The 14,208-nt window shown below is 35.8% G+C and overlaps 1 long non-coding RNA gene across 1 annotated transcript in view; it reads left to right on the top strand.

Moving 5' to 3' along the window:
* Positions 1-12,634, top strand: part of LOC138916427 (uncharacterized) — a 113,053-nt gene extending 100,419 nt beyond the window's left edge. Inside the window, exon 3 of the long non-coding RNA XR_011423679.1 lies at positions 10,205-12,634. This is a non-coding gene — a long non-coding RNA (uncharacterized lncRNA). The remainder of the gene's footprint in view (positions 1-10,204) is intronic.
* The last annotated feature ends 1,574 nt before the right edge of the window (positions 12,635-14,208 follow it).

Raw genomic sequence — 14,208 nt, 5'->3', positions numbered from 1 at the left:
CTCCAGACCAGAGAGAAACCAAATACCCAGAATTCTGTCCTGAGGACTCAGAAATGAGTAAACTAAATGACAATGAATTCAGAATAGCTATCATCAAAAAACTCAATGAGGTAAAAGAGAATATAGAGAAACAATTCAATGAGTTTGGCAGCTACCTCACAAAAGAAATTGAAACTATAAAGAAGAATCAATCAGAAATACTAGAGATGAAAGACACAATGGAAGAGATAAACAAAATACAGATTCCCTGAATGCTAATGTGGACACCGTAGAGGAGTGAATCAGCATAATTGAAGATAGACACAGTGAATTGCTCTAGACAGAAGAGGAGAAAGAACTGAGACTAAAAAGAAATGAAGAAAGTCTCTGAGAAATATCCAACTCAATGAGGAAATGCAACATAAGAATTATAGGTATTCAGGAAGGTGAAGAGAAGTAGAATGGAGCAGAAAGCGTTCTCAAAGAAATAATAGTAGAGAACTTCCCAAATCTAGGGAATGAGAGGGAAACGTGTGGAGGAAGCTTTCAGATCTCCTAGATTTGTCAATGTAAAAAGACCTACTGCAAGGCATATAGTAGTAAAAATGGCAAAAATGAATGACAAAGAAAGAATACTCAGGGCAGCAAGGCAGAAGAAAATAACCTACAAAGGAACCTCTATCAAACTTTCAGCTGATTTCTCTGCAGAAACCTTATAAGCTAGGAGAGATTGGAATGACATATTCAAAACTAAAAGATAAAAATCACCAGCCAAGAATACTCTATCCAGCAAAAATATCCTTCAGATATGAGGAAGAAATTAAATCTTTCCCAGACAAAAAAGAGCTAAGGGACTTGGTAGCCACAAGACACCCCCACCCAAGAAATCTTCAAGAAGGCCCTCACGCCTGAAAAAAGAAAAAAAAGGGAGAAAGAGGTCACAAAACACAGAGTAAGGAGACAAATAGATAGAATGAGAATAGGATAGCAAACATTCAACTATAGCATTAGGATAAAGGGAAGGAAAACACCAAAAACAAAGACAATCTTTTCACTTTAACCACAAACTCACAACACAAGTTGGAATAAGATATGAGAATAATAACTTAGGAGGGGAGGAGGAAAGGGACTGAATCAGTTTAGACTAAGGAAATAAGAGGCCATCAGAAAATGGACTCTGTTATGCACAAGATTCTGAATACAAACTTCAGGGTAGCCACTAAACTAAAAAGCAGAGCAGAGACACAAAAAATAAATAAGGAAAAAACTGAGAAACACAGCATAAGAAACTGCATAAGTCAAAAGAAAATCTATTAAATAGTACTATATATCCATTAAAGACATTGTAATCATAATAAAAGCTTTCCTCAAACTTCTGGCCTAAATGGCTTCACTGGTGAATTCTAGCAAAGAGCTTATGAATAAATATTACCAATATTTCATAAACTCTTTCAGAAAATAGAGGAAGATGAAATAATTCTCAACTGGTTATATGAGCCCATTATGACCCTGATGCTAAAATGTGAAAAAGACATTAAAAGAAAAGAAAATTATAGACCAATATCCCTCTTGAACACAGATGCAAAAATCCTTAATAAATTCTTAGTAAATCAACACTAGCAATTTATAATACATTTGATCAAGTGGGATTTATCCCCACAGTGCAAGATTGATTTAACATTCAAAAGTCAAACAGTGAAACTCACCATATTAACACAATAAAGGAGAAAAATATGCATGATTCTCTCAATAGATGCAAGAAGAAGCATTTGGCAAAGTCCATTCATAAAAGAAAAAATGACCTATTAGGAAAATAGATGTTGGCAAGATCTCCTCCAGTCTAATAAAGAACACTGACCAAAAAAATAGCCAACTTTATACTGGATGATGAAACATTAAACTCTTTTCTCCTAATATCAGAAACAAGACAAAGACATCTGCTGTCACCCACTTCTATTAAATGTTATTCTGGAAGTCCCAGACAGTAGGCAAGAAAAGGAAATAAATAACATAGAGTTTTGAAAGGAAAAAATAAAACTCTTATTTGCAGATTATATGGTGTGTGCCTATAAAACTCTATGGAACCTTTAAATGCACACACATACACACAAACTACTGGAGTAATGAGTATTTAGCAAGGTCATGGAATACAAGGTCAGAATAACAATTATATTTCTAAGAACTAGCAATAATAAATTTGAAAATGAAATTAAAAATGCCATTTACAGTAGCATAAAAAACCCAATACCTAGGAATAAGGCTAACAAAATATATTTGAGATCTATCCTGTGGCTGCGGTAAAAAATTACCATAATTTAGTGGCTCAAAACAACAGAAATTTGTTGTCTCACAGGTCTGGAGGCCAGAAGTCTGAAATCAGTGTAACTGGGCTGAAATCAGAGTGTCAGCAGGGCCATGCTCTGTTTATAAGCTGTAGGGGAGAATGCATTCCTTGCTTCTTTCAGCTTCTGGTGGCTGCCAGCATTCCTTGGCTAAAGCCTGCATCACTCTAATCTTCAATGCCAATGTTTTCAAATCTCTCTCTGCTCCCTCTTTGTATTGCCTTCTCTGTGTCTGTGTAATTTTCTGCTACCTCCCTCTTATAAGGATGGAGGTGATTGTGTATAGTCCCCAACTGGATAATCCATTATAATAAGCTTAATCACATCTATAATGTCCTTTTCTCCCCTATGCTATATAAAGTAACATTTACAGGTTCCAAGGATTATGATTTGATATCTTTGGGGATATTACTCAGCCTACTACACCAGGATTCTATAGAAACACCTACTAGAAGTAATGCCATTGAGCAAGGTTGTGGGATACAAGATCAAAATACAAAATCAATTACATTTCTAAATAATAGCAATAAATAACTTCAAAATGAAATAAAAATAATTTCAGTAATATAAAAACAATCCAATAACTAGTAATAAGGTTAACATAATATATTCAAGGCCTTTACACATAAAACTTCAAAATATTATTGAGAATAATAAAAGGTGACCTAAATAAATAGAAAGATACATTATATTCCCGAGTTGTAATACTCAATATTATTAAGATATAGATTCAATGCAATCTCAATCAAATTCTCAGCAAAAACCTTTTAGAAAATTGACAAGCTAATTCTAAACAGTATAAGGAAATGCAAAGAATCTTAAGTAGCCAACGTATCTTGAAAAAGAAAAAACGGTTTAAGAATTAAAATTACCCATAATATATGCTATAGTAATCAACATGGTATGAAATTCGTATAAAGATAGACAAATAGATTAATGGAACAGAATAGAGGGTCCAGATGTAGACATGTACCTATATTGTCAATTGATTGTCAATCAAGCTATTAAGTCAACTCAATAAGGAAAGAAATATATTGTTAATTAATGGCGCTAGAACAACAGGATGTACACATAAAAAATGAATCTAAAATTCTAATTCACTCAATACATGAAAAGTGATTCCAGTTAGATCACAGACATAAATGTAAAAATTATAACCTAAAGATTCTTGAGGAAACATGGAAGTATGTTTTTGAGACCTTGTAGTAGGAAAAGATTTATTACAGAGGACACAAAAAACACAAATCATAAAAGAAAACAATGTGAACTAGATATCATCAAAATCAAGTTTCTGCTCATTTTTAAGGGCTCCATTTAGAAAATCAATAGTCAAGTCTCAGATTGAGAAGAAATAATCACAATCTGTGTACATGACATAAGAACCAAAACTAGAACATATATAGAACTCCTGCACATAGAAGACAAAAAAGCCAATAAAAGATGGGCAAAGTCTTGAACAGACATTTTCCAAAAGAAGACAATAGAATGTCCAATAAGCACATGAAAAAGGTGCTCTAATCATAGTTATCAGACAATGCAAATTAAACCACAATAAAGTACTATTTTACACATATTACAATACGCAAATTAAAAAGACTACTAATTGGGGAAGATGTAGAACAATCTCATATATTACTGGTCTCAGTGTAAAATGGTACAATTACCTGGGAGAACTTTTTGAAAGTATAAAGTAAAAAAAATAATACATCTACTTATGACTTGGCTATTCACTCCTAGGTGTTTAAACCAAGATAAACGAAAACATCTGTCCACAAAAAGACTTATGCACAAATGTTCATAGTAGCTGTATTCATAATAGCTTCAAGTTGGACATGTCCATGAACTTAAGACTGATAAACTATTTGGTAGTATATTCATGCAATGAAATGCTACTCAGCTATAAAAAGAAGCATAGCAATGATAGATGCTACAACATGAATGTAACCCAAAAACATTGTGAGACACACAAGGATGACTATATTGTATGATTCCATTTATGTGAAGGGTGATGGAAATCAGAAAGTGCTAGCCAGAGCAATCAGGCAAGAAAAAGAAATAAAAGGGATCCATATTGGAAAAGAAGAAGTGAACCTGTCACTCTTTGCAGACAACATGATTTTATATATCCACTAAGAACTTTCAGAAATAAGAAACGAATACAACCAAGTCACAGGATACAAAATCAACATACAAAAATTGGTTGCATTTCTATACACTAACAATGAAGTAGCAGAAAGAGAAATTAAGAATACAATCCCATTCACACTTTCAACAAAAAGAATAAAATACCTAGGATTAAACTTAACCAAAGGGGTGAAAGTTCTGTATACTGAAAACTATAAAACATTGTTGAAAGAAATTTAAGAAGGCACAAAGAAATGGAAAGATATTCCATGCTCTTGGATTGGAAGAATTAACATAGTTAAAATGTCCATACTGCCTAAAGCAATCTATAGATTCAACGCAATCCCTATCAAAGTTGCAACAACACTTTTCACAGAAATAGAACAAAGAATCCTAAGATTTATATGGAACAACAAAAGACCCCGAATAGCCAAAGGATTCCCAAGAAAAAAGAACAAAGCTGGAGGTATCACACTCCCTGATGATTTCAAAATATACTACAAAGACATAGTAACCAAAACAGCATAGTACTGGCACAAAAACAGACACATAGATCAATGGAACAGAATCAAGAGCCCAGAAATAAACCCACACATTTATGGACAGCTAATATTCAACAAGGGAGACAAGAGCATACAATGGAGAAGGGAGAGTCTCTTCAATAAATGGTGATGGGGAAACTGGACAGCCACGTGCAAAACAATGAAATTAGACCATTACCCTACACCATGCACAAAAATCAACTCAAAATGGATTAAAGACTTGAATATAAGACCTGAAACCATGAAAATTCTAGAAGAAAACATAGGCAGTACACCCTTTGACGTTGGTCTTAGTAGCATATTTTCAAGTACCATAAGTGATCAGGCAAGGGAAACAAAAGAAAAAATGAACAATTGGGACTACATCAAACTAAAAATCTTCTGCACAGCAAAGAAAACCATCAACAAAATGAAAAGACAACCTAACAACTGGGAGAAGATATTTGCAAACCATATATCAGATAAGGGATTGATATCCAAAATATACAAAGAATGCATACATCTCAACAACAAGAAAACCAACAACCCAATCAAAAAATGGGCAAAAGATCTGAACAGAGATTTCTCCAAAGAAGATATATGGATGGCCAACAGGCATATGAAAAGATGCTCAACATCACTAGTTATCAGGGAAATGCAAATCAAAACTACAGTGAGATACCACCTCACTCCAGTCAGAATTGCTATAATTAACAAGACAGGAAACAACAAGTGTTGGAGAGGATATGAAGAGAAGGGAACCTTCGTACACTGCTGATGGGAGTGCGAACTGGTGCAGCCACTATGGAAAGCAGTATGGAATATCCTCAGAAAATTATCCCACTGCTGGGTATTTATCCAAAGAACTTGAAAACACAAATGCATAAAGATTCATGCACCCCTATGTTCACTGCAGCATTATTCACAATAGGCAAGACTTGGAAGCAACCTAGATGCCCATCAAGGCATGAATGGATAAAGAAGATGTGGTGTATATACACAATGGAATACTACTCAGCCATAAGAAATGATGAAATCCGGTCATTTGTGACAACATGTATGGAACTTGAGGGTATCATGCTAAGTGAAATAAGTCAGAGGGAGAAAGTCAAATACTATATGATCTCACTCGTAAGTAGAAGATAAAAACAACGACAAACACACACATAGCAACGGAGAGTGGATTGGTGGTTACCAGAGGGGAAGGGGGGAGGTGGGTGGGAAAAGGGGTGATTAGGCTCACATGTGAGGGGATGGACTATCATTAGCTTTCGGGTAGTGAACATGATGTAATCTACACAGAATTTGAAATATATTTCGATGTACATCTGAAAGCTATATAACATTATAATCCAATGTTACTGCAATAAAAAAATAAATAAATAAAAAATTTAAAGAAAGTTTAATAAAGGTTTTTGTACAAAAAAAAAAGGAAAGAAAGTGTTTCCCATTACACATAATGTGGGGAAAATTGAATGGAGAAGAGTATCAAGAATTTTCTGAGAGGATGAAATGTTCTATATCTTGTTTGAAGTGGTGGTCACTTCACTGCCAAAACTCATCAAACTGAACACTTAGGATCTGTGCATTTTATTCTTCTATGTAAATTATATCTCAATTATAGAAAATTTCATTGGAGAGTTTGTTTATAATGCAGATTCTTAGGCCCTACTCCAGATAGACTAAATTAGAATCTTCAGGAATAATTTGAATGAATATTAACCTCTGAAAATCAGTACCAAAGGCATTTGACAGAAAGCAGGACTTTCTCCTAAGTAAATGTATACAGAAATGGAGAGGCACTTTTTCTGAAACAGACATAGAAAAAGACTTATTTCTTCACCAAAGTGGAAAATAGCAAGTGACAACTGTTCAGGATTTTCTAATTCTTTCTTTCTAATGCCAGAAAGAGGAATCTGTTCCAGGGAACTAAGGATGCATTTCCTTAAGGAACTGGGAATATGAACAAAGGGTGGTTTTGTGGGACTGAAACGTTAGGAGGTACTAGATTTATTCACACTCTGGGTTAAATCTTGCGGGCTGGCCTGGCACCTACACAACATTTACCTTAATTGCTAGTTTGAGACAATGTATTCTGAGTTCCCAGCAATTGTCTCACAAATAAACTTGGAAACACAGCTAGTTTATAAATTGAGGACAGCCTGTACTGACAAAAAAGAAATCTTTATTTACATGACAATTGAGAGAGAGAGAAGGAAGAATGTGGCAGAGTGTAGATTTGTGCAGTGAGAAAAATTAGTCTCTTGCAATTTTGTAAGCTAAATCTCATCAACAGCTGTAACAATGTCTTGCTAATCCCAGGTAAACTCTCCTGTGAGCTCTCTTTCCCGCTGTGGCAAGGAAGCAAGGTCTAAGGCTGGCTATTTTGCTTTTTACCCAGAACGCCAGTGCCGTGGACAAACTCCCACATAACTGCGATTTGCTTCCCTTCTCTTCTCAGGTATAAAATGGGCGATGGGTGATGGATAGAGACCTTTGGTCCAAGCTATGAACATAAGGACTTGCTGTTTGAGATTTCCCCCTGGCAGGAATTTTTAACCTTTGGTTTGCCTTAAAGAATTTCACACAGAAATCCAGCATTATCTAGAATGGTAGGAGCATGCAGCTGTGCTCAGATCTCGGTGAGCCAAGCTTTGTGGAACAGAGAAAAGAGATTTAGTGGAGGAGTGATTGGAGCCACTGTGTGGGCAGGACTGAGACCCACAGTACCTGAAGGAGCCTGTGTGCTCAGAAAACCCTAAATGATCCCCAAACTAAGAGGGGGATGGGGAGGAAAACTCCTGGAATTCTCTTCCTTCTTTGAGGGGAAATGATTTGACTGTAGTTGGCTGTTCTTATAAGTATATAACCCTCCAAGCCATTCTCCACACCGCTGCCAGAGGGCAAGAACACTCCGGAACCCTGTGCAAATATGTTATTACAGCATCTGCTCTATGACACTCATTCATTTACCTGTCTGCCCGTCTGTAATAGATGATGTGCTCCACAGAGCAGGGCACCTGTCTGAGTTGGCTCAGTCCAAGCTCAGATTCAGTATTAGTGGTAGCAGGGGGCGTTAAAGTAGTAGTGGTAATAATAGTAGTAATGGTAGTAATAGAAATACTATGCCAAGAACGTGAACAATTATAGTGAATAGTTATTGCTTATGCTGAGCACTTTACTTACATTATCTCATATAATTCTCACAATAACTTTATGAGGTATTTATTACATTTAGCCTCATTTTACAAATGAGGAAACGAGACGAACAAAAGTCAGGTATTTTGTGCGATGGTATCCCTTCAGTGAAAGAAGCTCTAGGACTTTCTCCTGGCTGGTCCAGACCTCATGCCCTCAGTCTTTGTGGTGTCCCCTCTCTAGCACTCATTTCTGAAAAGAATGATGGGAGGGGAGAGGTGTTCAATCATGGGCAGACTGCCAAAAACCTTTACCCTCAGAATTGTCACTTAAATTTGGTTTTGGGAACATTGTCAAGCCATCTCTTCAGATACACATCTTAAATCCATGAGAATAACAAATAAGTAACCCATTTATAACAGTAATCCAACAATGTTTGAATCCTGCCTCAAGGATAAGTCATTGGTGGAGTTCCTCCCCACCTCTAACAATGGGCGTATCATCGTTTACAAATGAAAAATTTTGATGTTCAGATTTTCTTTGTCCCGCAGATGAGCACACTGATGAAGCTGGACATTCATCTTGTCTTCTATGACTGTACTGTGATTTTCTGTTTCTAGGACAATCGGCAAGCTGGTAGCCATCTGGGACTCTGTGGGTCCTTGGGAGGCTTCAGCGCTCCCTATGCCAAGTCTGCAGAGTAGCTGTCAGAAGTCACCTCAGAAGGTGTTCATTACGCTTATTTGTGAGGTCACTGCCTCAGATCCTCTCATTGCAGTTTAAAGCTCATCTAGAGCAGGTAATGAGGCTAGGTACCATTGATTGATGATTATTGTGAAGAATTATGGACACTAGACACATTGACCTTAGCGGAAACAGTGACAGCATGTACAGAGGAGAGAAGTGGCAGGAGACCTTAAAAGATAACTGGGATTTATAGCCTGGCTAGGGTTCCCTAGTTGCTCAAGTGAGAAGGAGAGCAGCCCCAGTCCTGGGCTACCAAATGTTTGTAGCCTAGGTAGTTTCCTCTACATATCCTGAAGCATTTTGCTCCTTTTATTTCCTTACTTTTCTCCTCATAGATTGCATATTTAATTAGCTAGCTTCTAATTATATCTACTATATTTTGAAGTCATATGCCGGTGGTTCTCGAACTTTTGTGGGTCACGGACTTCCTTCAGACTCTGACACCAAAGTAGGGAAGGAGAACAATTCCTTCAGAGAGGCGGAAGAAAAAGCCATTTGCTGCTGTGATCTTGCTTGCCACGCAAGTTCTCTTTATGAGCATAAGATTTCTCTTAAGCAGTTGTCTTTTCTTCAAATTGAGCTGAAACTGCCCCTTTGCTTAAAGGTTTCTGGAAAATTATTACTAACGGAAAATCACAGCCACTCTCATCCTTAAAGGAATCATATAAAACACCTCTTGTGGCTTATTAAAATGTTCACTATTTTGCCAAATATGTGAGCCTTTAGATAATAGATTGAAAGATTTTTACATGCAAACACGTACTTGTATACAAAATGTTATAAATTTGGGGTTTTATCATATATATGAATAAGGATAAACATATCTATTTTCCTTTGACAGCATATTCAACCCACAATTGGTGCTATAATCGATGCTGAACTTATTGAAAACAGTTAAAATAGTTACCAATGCTATCATATATATCATTATACACAAGAAGTCTAAAAGGAAGAGTTCTATCTGAGGTCTGTTACCTCCCTTTCATCCGAACTTGATGTAAGAATTGACTGCAAATTGTGACAAAGACAATCTCTCTTCCATTGACTCATCTCTCCCTCTGAGTATTGCACAATATGTCATCTGACATCTTTTCAGGATTGCTAATCACAATTATTGGTTTCACGTACTTCCTCTGAAAGTAGCTCATATTTGATTTTACCCGCCTCATCAAACCTATGCAACAAGCTCATCACATTTATTCTGTCATTATTAGAAGATGTCATGATTCTTCTTTTCTCTTGTAATCGAATAAGTTCTGCACTTTTAGTTTTTCACTCATAGCATCAATTTCCAATATTTTATCTACTTTTTCCATCAATTTCCAATATTTTATCTATTTTTTCCTCTTCCAGGTGTACAACTTTTGCTCAATGCTTTAATGTAATCTGGAGTTGGATAAAGGAAGAAAAGAACACTGAATTGAAGACTAGGAAGAATTAAGAAGAGAAAACATTATAATCTGTAACTGTTTTTTACTTTACAATTTATATCCTCTTAGGTTAGTCCTGCCTTTGTTCTTCTATGCTACCTTTCTCTGACTGGTTGATATAAGCGGGAACAACTTTCATCAGAGGATAAAGGAAGATGAAATTTCTTTAGTTACAATACTATGTACTTAGTATCACAGTTCAAATGACCTTCAAAAGCTCACTGAAAAAGAAGTAGTAGCAAGTACAATGTGCCAGGAATTGTGTTACAGTTATAGCATCGAAAGAGAGAAACCTGACTTTCCCTGAGTCCACGGTCTAGTGAGAGAGACAAGAAACACAAAAGCAATTGTAACACAGCATAAAAGGACAGAGACAAGGGTAACACAGGTTGCTGTGGAAGACAGAGTTGGGTCATCTGACCAGGGACCAAGATTTTGGAATAACAGTGTTATAATGGCCATGAAAATAAACTCTTCTTGGCCAGTTGTCTTATTACCCATCAATGTATTGGATCTTTATGTATAAATAAAAGTGCACCCAGATGGTTTACGTAAAACCAATGGTTTCCCAGTCAAAATGTTTGAATTTTGCTCTTCCTTTCATATGTCCATTCCTTCTTGCTTGTTATTTTTTTTCTTTTTTTTGTATATCGTTATAACTCTTTAGATGTTAGAGTCTAGATTCTTATTTCATATAAGAGCTATGACGAAGCCACACAAAAAGTACTGTTTATGTTAGGAAAATACTCTGGGAACTGATGATGCAATGTGATTTTCTTAATCTACTCAGAATTCTTTCGGCTAGGAGTAACCTGCTTATAGATTTCTAAGGCTATATCATTGTTAGAAATTAGATTTGCAGCATAGCAAATCACTTCATAACTTGGTAGTTATAGCCACAAATGTTTATTTCATGCTCAGGGGTCCGTGGGGCTCCTTTATCTTGCCCGGACTTAACTCTAGGTTCCAAGCTACTGGTTTGTTCAGTTCTCCTGTACTTGCCTTTCTTTCTGGGATACCAGCAAGGGGCAGCTGCTTTTGGAGGAATGCTCTTCTCAGTCAATGGGGTAGGGATATATATGACATCCAGGAAAAGCATGGCAGGAGGAAAGGAAGAATTGTGGACAAATAATAGTATCTACCACAGGAATAATGAAGCTAGTAGAGAATGACGTATTGTGTGCGTTAAGTGTGGCAGTGTCTATAGGGAAGTAGAAGCATGGTGAAGAAGGTAAAGAATAATGCTTTGGAAGATATTAAACTTATCAATAAAATCTTAGCAATTGCTTGGAGAAATTGTCACATCAGAGTCAATATATAAAATGAATGAATTGTCTTTTTTTGCTGTATAGACGCTGGTGGGAATAGTTTGCCAAGTGGCCAATATTAGAAAAATGTCTTTTCCCCTCACTTATATGAGGCATGTTATCACTTATGTTTTTAAATTACAATAACTTATAAGCTTTGCAACAAAACAGTTGGGGGTTAAATAAAAGCTGTAATACCAAAATGTTATTAAATGGTGCATAAAATTTGTGAAGAATACTTTCAAATTATACAGTAGCAACCAAAGAAATTGAATGAGAGAGAAAATTTGCATTCTTTCTCCTCCCTGGAAAGACTTCCCATGTACCCTTCAATGCAAGTTTAAAGTAAACAGCAATTACAGTTTATTTTTCAACTCGCGGAAGGGACTCTTTTGATAGGTCTTTTTGAGCTTGTTAAATTCCTTTGTTCAGCTTTAATTTGAGAATCAGCAGGGTACAATATTCTATGTGTCTGATGTAGGATCTTTGTCTTGTCACTCAACCTTCAATGACTTAAAGCTGTTTCCACATTATACAAGAAGCTGTAGGTTTCTGCCTAAATAGCATATTATGTTTTTGTCATGTGTCTATGTGGCACTGTGAAGTTCTGAGAGTTGATGTCTATATAACCTCAGCAGCTAAAGTTTTAGATCCCTCAGAATAAACTCCAAGAGAAAATTTTTCAATCTTTCTGATTTCCTTTTAACAGTGTAAATAATTCTAAGTACTCCAAAGACTACGGTAAAAGGTGTTGACCAGATTGATCAAGCACGCCTACTAGGCCACAGCTATTTACCATCTAAATAGACGCATCATGGGAGAAGGGTGGGAAGGAAGAATCCTTCCCTTCTTCCTTGTGTTTCTAGGAAAGATTGGAGGTTGTTTATTTTATTTCAAATAAAGTTGATATTAATACTATTTATTGTTATTCAGTGTAGTTAGACTAGAAGTAGTCTATTTCACTTAAAATAATATTATTACTGCATTTTTGTATCATTATTCATTAACATTTTGAAATTAAGAGGCCAAGAAGCAAAAAAAAAAAAGATTTATAATTCTACCACCAAGAATAATGCATAGCATTTTGGAGTATAAACCTCCAGATGTTATCGTACATATGTGTTTAGAAGACTTTTCCTAAGTATAGGTATGGATATATTTACAAAATACTAACATGCTGTATGTGCTGTTTTGTAATCCATTATAATCACTCAATCACATATCGTATTACAAACATTTTCCATATTAGCATGTTTCTAAAGTAATGCTTTTAAATAGATTCTAGCATTTTAACTGTTCAGATACACTAAAGCAGCTAGAAAATTTGGTTGTTTTTCTTTGCTATTATATGCAGCGCTACTGTGCATATCCTTATAGCTAAATCTTTGTCTACATCCTTATTTATTTTCCTTGGATAAATTTCTGGTGGTTGAATTAATACTTTTATCATATTCTAATTCATATACGTATGTTTGTATCTTTTCCTGAACTTTATAATCTGCTGCCTTGATTTCTCTGTCCATTCCTATGCTAGTTCCTCACTCTTTTAATTATTATCATTATTATATTATTGATACACTAATTTCAAAGGATGTTTTTCCTCAGTACGTTATCAGAGTCCTCAGCCTTCTCCAGTAAATCAGTCAATGTCATAAAACACATAAGAACAAGAATATTTATTTCTAATGTTTAACCTATTTTGCTGTTATTTTAGTTAATCCTTCATTATTCAATGGCCCCCCCATTCCCCCCCCCCCCCACCAAGGTAATGACTAAGCATCAGCCTGTGCCTGCTGTTTTTCTTCAGGACCTCCTCGAATTTTTCTTTCCTCAAGGGTAATTTCCCAGGTGTCTACATTTTGATCAAATTCTGGAGGTAATTTGTCACCGATTGTGCTTACAGAGATACGATTTCTTATTTTCCACTATCCGTATTGCTCTTTCCCATTTCTATCCTTCATGCTACCATTTCTCACTTCCTATTTTTGTAGTGTGTTTTTCTTTGTCAGCGAAGCTTTTCACCTGATCAGTTCACATTTGCTTATGCTCCTATGCAGCACAGAGATCTTTCAAACATTAAGTTGGTGTCTCAGCTCACACCATTTCTGCATTCTTTTCTATCAATTCTGGTGTTTGGAGATGAATATACATCTTCAAGTCCACTAGTTTTTCTTGTGAATTTCACAAGCAAAAGAAAGACACTTAGCCACTGGGCTCATCACTGTGAAAATTATTTTATTTACAAGGGGAGATCAAAGCACTGAAAATAAACAAAGCACTCTTCTTAGAAAGTGGAGAATCTGAAATCTTTCTGGGGTAGCTGAAGGAGGAGTAAAATTTCAAAAGGAATACTTTAGCATTCACAATAATCTTATGATCATAAATAACATGTATTGAACAAATGTTTATAGCATGCCTGTGTTTGCCAAGAATTATCTTAGAATTAGAGAATATAGGGACAAAGAAGCCACTGTCTCATGAAATGTCATTTATGGGGAAGCAGGTGAGTAAAAAGACAGTCACAATGTAAAGTTTAAGCTGGTAAGCTCTGTAACATGGGTGAGAACAAAGGTGAGATGGAAACACATAGGAACACACATAGCTCTGTGTGTCTGTGTAT

Source organism: Equus caballus, chromosome 1 (assembly GCF_041296265.1).
Source record: "Equus caballus isolate H_3958 breed thoroughbred chromosome 1, TB-T2T, whole genome shotgun sequence".
Taxonomy (NCBI): domain Eukaryota; kingdom Metazoa; phylum Chordata; class Mammalia; order Perissodactyla; family Equidae; genus Equus; species Equus caballus.
Note: the sequence above shows the minus strand (reverse complement) of the source record. Positions and strands in the feature narration are given on the sequence as shown.